Raw genomic sequence first — 8,741 nt, 5'->3', positions numbered from 1 at the left:
GGCTGGGGTCGCACACGCATCACCTGAGGTCGGAGAGGAGGGGAGCCTCACTTCCTCTGACCCACTGAGCCTGGTGGCAGCGTGCGGAGAGATGTCACCATCCCGGACTAAATGAAATCCAACTTTCCCTGACGCACCTTGTGGGATCAAAGAGGGGTGTTCCCATGCTCACCTTTCGCCACTTCCTCCCTGGGGTATCTCCACCTCTCCAACACAAGCTCAATGCCAGTTCTCTTTGGGATGTTTTTGTGCAGGGGGTGTGACCTCCCTCATAAGGGAACCCCCACTCCCAAGTTTTCCCCTCTTGTCAGTGGAACCTGTGACCAACGGTTCCTTCCTGTCCTTTTCCTCCCTGAAAGTAGCCCGGGGGCATTCGAACATGGCTCTAGACCCCTGAATAGGGTTTGGAGGGGAGATGTGCCTGGGGAGAAGAGAACGCAGTGCTGTGTATGAAGCTTTGGGCACGTGCTCACAGGAGCACACACAGCAACCTGAGCAGGTCATTCCTTTTGATAAGGATGACAAATACACATACCAAACCCTGTTCCCCTCACCCACCCCAAACCAGTACCCCCAGGATGATTCCAGATCAGCTCTGGAGCATTTGCATCAAGGGCCTGCAGACTCACAGGACCTACTAGAGCAAAATATCAGTGTCTCAGACCCCAGTTTTGGCCTCAAATACTGGGTTTTTCTGCCAGGAGAAGTAGCTGCTAGTCTAGGAAATGCTGGGACTTGTCCAGAAAGATGAGGTTTGTGAATACGGGGTGTGGGGTTGGGTGGGGAATTAAGGCTGATGTATCTGGAGGAACTTTGGTTGGGCTGGAGGCAACTTCTGCCCTGTTCTATTCAACAGTTCCCTCCCCTCCACTACCCCATTTAATCTGGCCACAGCTCAGCTACCTGTGTATAAAATCTTGATCTCTCTCCTATTTCCTTTCTACCTTCCATGTTTTTACTTACTTGAAAACTGTTCCCCTCTCCTGTGTGTATTTTTTAAATTGAAATATACCAGGCATTTAGGAAAGGAACACGAAACCTAAGTGTACAGGTCAACAAATGATGACACAGTGAACATCCCCATATGACCACCATCCAGATCTAGAACGAGATCATTATTGGCATCCCAGATACCCTCCTTCTATCCGCTCCTGGTGACTATGCCACACTCCTTCTCAAAAGTAACGTTTATCTAACACTACAGGTTAGTTTTGCTTACTTCTGAACTTTATATACATGGAACCATTCAGTAGGTATTATTTTGTGTCTGGCTTCTCTCACTCAATACTATGTTTGTGAAACTCATCCAAAACATTGGTAGCAGTAGCTTATTTGTTTTCATTGCCGTACGGTGTGCCATTAAATAAATATACCACAATTTATCTGTTATTCTGTTGATGGACATTTTGGTTGTTCCTACTTTGGGGTTATTATGAATAAGGCTGCGATAACGTTTTTGTTCATGTCCTTTGGTACACTTATGTTCATATTTATACTAGATATATACCTAGGAATAGAATTACTGGGTCATAAAAGGATATGCATATTTTTAGCTTTAGCAAATGCGACTAAACAATTTTTCAAAGTGCTCATATTAATTTACACTCCTGCCAGCAGCGTCTTAGTGTTCTAGTTGCTCTATATTCTCATTAACACTTGATATTGTCAATCTAGAAAAATTAAAAAATTTAGCCATTCTGGTGGGTGTATAGTGGTATTGTAGTTTAAATTTGCTTTGTCCTGATAACCAATGAAGTTGACCACCTTTCCATGCATTTATTTGACCCTTGGATATCTGTTCAAGTATTATGTCCATTTTCTATTATTCTATTCCTTCTGTCTTACTACTTTTTTTTTTTTTTTTTTGAGATGGTATCTCGCTCTGTTGCCTAGGCTGGAACCTCTTGGGTTCAAGTGATTCTCCTGCCTCAGTCTCCTGAGTAGCTGGGACTACAGGCACATGCCACCATGACAGGCTAATTTTTGTATTTTTGATAGAGACAGCGTTTCACCATGTTGGCCAGGCTGGTCTCTAACTCCTGACCTCAAGTGATCCGCCCGCCTTGGCCTCCCAAAGTGCTGGGATTATAGGTGTGAACCACTGAGCCCGGCCCTGTCTTACCACTTTGTAGGAGTTCTTTATGAATATCAGATATGAGTCCTTTGTTGGTTATAGGTATTGCAAATATTTCTATGAGTAAATAAATACAAAAGCCCTTGGTTTTGGTGTCTTCTGAAGTGTCAGGGCCACTGGAACAAGAATATAATCTCTGTATCTATTTTGATCACTAGTGTAAACCCAGCTCCTGGCACATAGTAGGTACTTAATAAATATGTTGAATGAATGATGGATGAGGTGGATAAGGCTGATGTAGGTACTTTGCTCTGTATTGTGCTGATCCCTAGAGTCAAACACCAAGAGGACCTGGGGGAAGCAGATTTCCTCTGGCTTAGGCAGCTGTGACCTTAGGAAGAGGAAGACATCCTGGCCCTTCTCTACTGAAAGAGCAGAAATAGCTACAGTCTGTGAAATGACGAGCACAGATGTAGGGAGCGGAGGTCACAGATGAAAAGACAGGAACTACCAGCAAGTAGCAGGCCAGCCAGATACTTCAGAAGGAGAGACGCAGTTGGGGGTATCAAAAAGATAGTGAGGGTCTCTGAGCATCACTGTGGACCTTTGTATGACAAGAACCTCCAAAGGTCATGTGGACTCTCTCTTGCCTCAAGACATGCCCAATCTTTGAGCTTGTTAGCCAAGAGAGCTCTTCCACACCTAGAAACACATTTCTTTCTCCAAAGGAGGTTCCCTGAAACTTTGGTTGGAGGGTCTTATTCCTAACCTGCATTGGGCAACTCTTTTTTTAAAATCAGCTTTAACTTCCTCATGGCCTGTAATGTCCATCCTGAATATGGAAGACCACCGAATCAGCCTCTTCTCCATGCACTGTTTTCATAGGCCTGTTGCATTCTACAGCGTTTTTCTCTTGCTGTGTTTCTCTCCAGCATCCTTGACCAGCTCTGGTCAAGAGTCTCACTGATTCCTGTTACTCTGGGAGACAGAAATTTCCCCTTGCACCACCCTAACAAACTCACAGCATCCCCTCCTCATGTCTTTCAGAACATAATGTGGCATTTAACTAGAAGCTAGTAGTAGCACCCCAAATTTTTATATAAACTGAGCTTGGGGACGCCATCTAGTTGGAGAGAGGCTGGGTGACTTGTCATGAAACATCATTTGTATAGCAAGCACAGTGTTTTCATTTAGAATATGAGCATATGTTGGGTGTGGGGTGGGAAAGAGTGTTGTGGCAAAAGGAATTGTTGATCACTCCACAGGCAGGGGCCTGTGGAGGAGCCTGTGTGGGAAGGTCCTCTGTGGGGCAGCATTCTTCAGTCTTGCTTGGCACTTGTCCTAATATGTGGTTAATTTAGCCTCTATCCTGAGGTTCTCTTAGCCCCATGGCCTTCCTTCTGGGCCAAGTACTGTCTACCAATGGCTTCTCCATAGACTACCTGAATACTCATCTTGAGACATCATAAAATTCCAGAGCCCCATAGATCCTGGACCCCCTAACCAGCATGGCTAGTTGTAAGACTAGCCTGACATGGCTGGAAACTTTTCTATCTTTTGTTCTGTGGGGGAGGATGCCCCCTCCCATTTTTCCCCTTGCTGTGACCCCTCCGCTGCTCCCTCCCTCCCAGAGGTCAACTTCTTTCCTGCTGCCCAGAGCTGAGGTGACATCCCCTTCCGGCTTCATTCAGTTTTAGGAGGATGTAGTGATGGGGGTGGGATAGGGAAGTGTGGCCATCTGTGCTCAGCACTGTCATCATTCCCTTTGCTTCTCTATAACTGAGCTCCCTTTCCCCAGAGCCCCCTGGATACCCACCCTGGGATTCCCTCAGGCAGGATGGTTCCAGGTATTTGGAGCTGCAGCTCTGAATTTACTGAGTATAGCTGGGAAGCCTTGACAGCAAACAAAATGGTCTGGTGAACTATAACTGGGGATAGAAAAGTAATCTTTGAGAGGCAGTGCTGCAGAGTGGAATATGCCACAGCATTGTAATCACACGGATTTGAATCCATGAATGGCTCAGCAATTCATTAGGTACATGACCTTGGGCCATGTCTATCAAATGGAGACATAATTCCCTTTCTGCAACATATGTTCCATGGTGAGCAGTTCTATGCAAACCTGCCCCCAAAGTGTGAGAAAGCTCAGAGGCCAAAGAGGCTGACAAATCTGGTTTCTTGAAAGAAGCATTTAATAGGGACTTGCGAACAGAAGCCCTGTCTATATCCCGGACAGCAGTAAGACCAGGGCTTGAATACCTTATAAGGAAGGAATACCTATACCTTACAGGGAAGGAATGTGTAGGACAATTGTAGGGAAAGGCGAGAATGCTATGTGAAGCTCCCTAAGGGCAGGATTTATGGTCAGTTGTTTTAACCTAAGAGCAGGATTTATGATAAGTATATGGTCCTACCAAGGAATAGTAGATAAAATAGAAATCTTAGAGGCATTTCCGGAACTGGAGTTAATCAGAAGTCAACATGGTGGATTAGCATCCAAGATGGAGTTGCATTAGCCTTCACAGATGATGAGAGGATTAGGATAATATAGCATTTGGAACATTCCCTGCACGCAGTAGGACTGTTAAGATTTCACCAAAGAGAAACAGCCAATAAACAGGGATTAGGCACTTGGAACGGGCAGCTCAGGCTTTTTCTGGGCCTCACGTGAAATTTTAGACTTCCCAGAGTGTGAGGGCATGCCTACCTGGAAAGGGTTAATGATGGACAGTCTCTTACATAGATGCAGGTGGGAGCTAATAGGGGCAGCAACCCCACAGTGGGTCACAAGCCAAAGATGAGCAAACTTTATCTTTCAAGAGCCAGGATGCAAAAAGACTGTATCTTGCAAACCAGATTACCTAGTTTCAAACTGCCCTCTGTGTTTACTGCCTACTGCTCTAGGATTATCCTCTAGACCAGGGTTTCCTAAACTGGCCTGGTCATAGGAATCACCTGTTGGGAACTTCTTTTAAAATATAGATTTCCAGGCCTCTTTCCTGGAAATTCTGTTTCCAAACGTCTGGTGCTGGGCCAGGAAACCTACCCTTTTAAATAAGTGCCCCAGGTGACTCCCATGATCCTACTGGGTTGGGAAACTGCCCCAGTCTGGTGGTTCTCAGTCCTGGCTGCATATTAGAATCTCCTGGGGAGCTTTAACAAAAATATACCTTTGTCACAGGAGGAAACACTGTGACAAAGGTATATTTTGTCACAGGAAGGCAAGGCTCAGGAAGTCTTCAAAGACATGGAGGTGCTTTGATTGAATCTGACTGTGTGGGTTTATATGCAAACTCATTTAATCCTAATAATTACCCTAGGAGGTAGGCTGTTGCAATATATCAGGTGGAAAATGAGGTCAGTGGGTTGGAGAATGGTAAATAGATTAAAAAGTTATTTAGGTTAGTTGTTAGAGAATTGCAAATCAAAACCACAATGGGATACCACTTCATATCCAGTAGGTTGGCCATAAAAAAAAAAAGAGAGAAAATAACAGAAAATGACAAGTGTTGGTGAGAGTGTGGAGAAATTGGAACCTTGTCCATTTGCTGGTGAGAATATAATGTGGTGCAGCTGCTATAGGAAACAGTTTGATGTTTCTTCAGAAGGTTAAACACAGAATTACCATATCACTGAGCAATTTCATTCCTAAGTATATGCCTAAAAGAATTGGAAACGGGAAAGAATTATTCCAGTTAGAGAGAACAGAGTGAAATGGCACGCAGGCAAGGGAGAATTTGTCATTTTCAGGGAACAGCAGGTTCTTCAACATGTGGTTGGATGCACGTAGGGACGTGTAAAATGAAAGATGAAATGGTAGGCTTTGGTGATATGTTACAGAGCTGAAGGCTTCTTTGACATGAACGTATTGTTTTATGCTTGATCACAAAGTCCTTGAACACAGAGACTTTATATTTTAAAATTTATATTAATTTTGAAATGCCTTATATTTTAAAATTCCTGTGATGTTTGCTGACACCTTGTAATTTACACATCTGGGCCTTCTTTCTCTGTCAGACCGTTACATATGGAGTCTCATTCACTTGCATAGTGTCCATTTATGATGCTCTGTTCATGATGCCCAAATATCTTTGCCTTAGACTTCTCTTCTGAGCTCTGAACTTGGATGTCTCAGCACTTCCAACTTGTGATATCCAAAATGCGCTAGTTCTCTCCCAGATGTCTATTTCTTATTCTGTCTTCTCCATCCCAGAAAAGAGGATTCCCCCGCCCATTTGTTTGTCAGCCATCTGGGAGTCATTCTTGACTCCTTCCTCTACTTCCCTGCCTCCTCGCCCACCACCCATCAATCACCATTTGCCATCCATCGACTCTACCTCCTAAATAACTTTTTTTTGGATTTATTTATTTTTTGAGGTAAAATTCACATAACATGAATTTAACCATTTTAAAATGTACTATTCATTGGTGTTTATTATATTGACAGTGTTGAACAACCATCACTCTGTCTAGTTTTAAGACATTTTCATCACCCCAAAAAGAAATCCTGTATCCATTAGCAGTCAGTACCCACTCTCCCCTTCCCTCCCCTCCTCTCCCTGGTTAGTCAACCACTAGTCAGTTTTTGTCTCTATAGATTTCCCTATTTTGGATATGTCATATACATGGAACCATGCAATATGTAACTTTCTGCGAATGGGTTTTTTTACTTAACTTAATTTTGTTGTTGTTGTTTTATTTTTTGCCCTTAAATATTCTTCTATCCAGATGTTTTCAAGGTTCAACCACATCGTAGCATAGATCAATACTTCATTCCTTTTTATGGATAAATAATATCCCATTGTATGGATACAACACATTTTGTTTATCCATTCATCCATGGATGGACATTTGGGTTGTTTTCACCTTTTTTGATTGTGAATAGTCCTCTGTGAACATTCATATATAAGCTTCATTTGAATATCTTTTGTTTAATTTCTTTTGACCATATACCATTGCTGGGTGATATGGCAATTCTGTTTACTTTTTTTTTTTTTTTTTTGAGATGGAGTTTCACTCTTGTTGCCCAAGCTGGGGTGCAATGGCATGATCTTGGCTCACTGCAACCTCTGCCTCCTGGGTTCAGGTAATTCTCCTGCCTCAGCCTCCTGGGAGTAGCTGGGATTACAGGCATGCACCACCATGCCTGGCTAATTTTTTGTATTTTTAGTAGAGACAGGGTTTCACCATGTTAGCAAGGCTGGCCTCCAACTCCTGACCTCAGATGATCTGCCCGCCTTGGCCTCCCAAAGTGCTGGGATTACAGGTGTGAGCCACTGTGCCTGGCCTTTTTTTTTTTTTTTTTTTAAACCTAGGTTGAACTTGAACTCTTGAGCTCAAGCCATCCTCCTGCCTCAGCCTCTCAAGTAGCCAGGATGACAGGTACACACCACCATGCCCAGCCTATGTTTAACTTTTTGAAGAAACACTAAACTGCTTTCGATAGCTGCTGCACCATTTTACATTCCCGCCAGCAAGGTAGAAGGGTTCCAGTTTCTCCACATCCTCACCAACATTTATTATTTTACATTTTGGATTATGGCCAACCTAGTGGATGTGAAGTGGTATCCCACTGTGATTTTGATTTGCATTTCCCAAATGATTAACCTAAGTAACCTTCTAATTTGCCTACTTCATAGGGTAATTATTAGGATTAAATGATTTTATATATATATACACACGCATACACACACACACGTGACTTAGAACAGTGCCTGGCATATAATAAATAATGTGTAAGTATTAAAAAGAAAGTAGAAAAAGGAACAAAAGAACAGAAGGAAAGAAGGACCTCTTAGCTATACTTTCTTTCTTACTGTCCTAAGTCAAAGCCCACAATTCCACTCCTAATTTACAAGGCCCCAACTGGACTTCTTTTCTTTTCTTTTCTTTTCTTTAGCCAGAGTTTCACTCTTGTTGCCCAGGCTGGAGTGCAATGGCGCAATCTCGGCCCATCGCAACCTCCGCCTCCCAGGTAAAAGCGATTCTCCTGCCTCAGCCTCCTGAGTAGCTGGGATTACAGGCATTCGCCACCACGCCTGGCTAATTTTGTATGTTTAGTAGAGATGGGGTTTTTCCATGTTGGTCAGGCTGGTCTTCAGCTCCCGACCTCAGGTGATCCTCTGCCTTGGCCTCCCAAAGTGCCAGGATTACAGGCATGAGCCACTGTGCCTGGCCAACTCCTTTTATTTCATGAAGGTTTCAGGCTCTCATTTGCCTTATAGTCTTTGTCTACTGTATTCCCTGTCTGGCACAATTCTCTCCCTTGTCCCCCAACTCTTTGCCTAGCTAACTCACTGTTTTTTTGTTTGTTTGTTTTGTTTTTAAATTTAAGAGTTTTTTTGAGGTATAATATGCAATAAACAGCACAGATTTAAGGTGTACAATTTGATGTTTTGACATGTGTATACATCAGTAAAACATCACTACAATCAAGATAAAGAGTATATCCATGACCCCTGTGTTTCTTCTGCTTCTTTTAATCTTTCTCTCTCAACCCATGCGTTGGGCCACCTGCCGTCTGTCACTACAGATGTTTTTCATTTCTAGAATTTCATATGTATGGAATCATGTAGTATATATCTTTTTTGTCTGATTTCTCTCATTCAGCGTACTTATTCTGAGATTTATCCATGTTATGTGTATCAACAGGTTGTTCCTTTCTGCT

This window comes from Pan troglodytes, chromosome 1 (assembly GCF_028858775.2).
Source record: "Pan troglodytes isolate AG18354 chromosome 1, NHGRI_mPanTro3-v2.0_pri, whole genome shotgun sequence".
Classification (NCBI taxonomy): Eukaryota; Metazoa; Chordata; class Mammalia; order Primates; family Hominidae; genus Pan; species Pan troglodytes.
Note: the sequence above shows the minus strand (reverse complement) of the source record.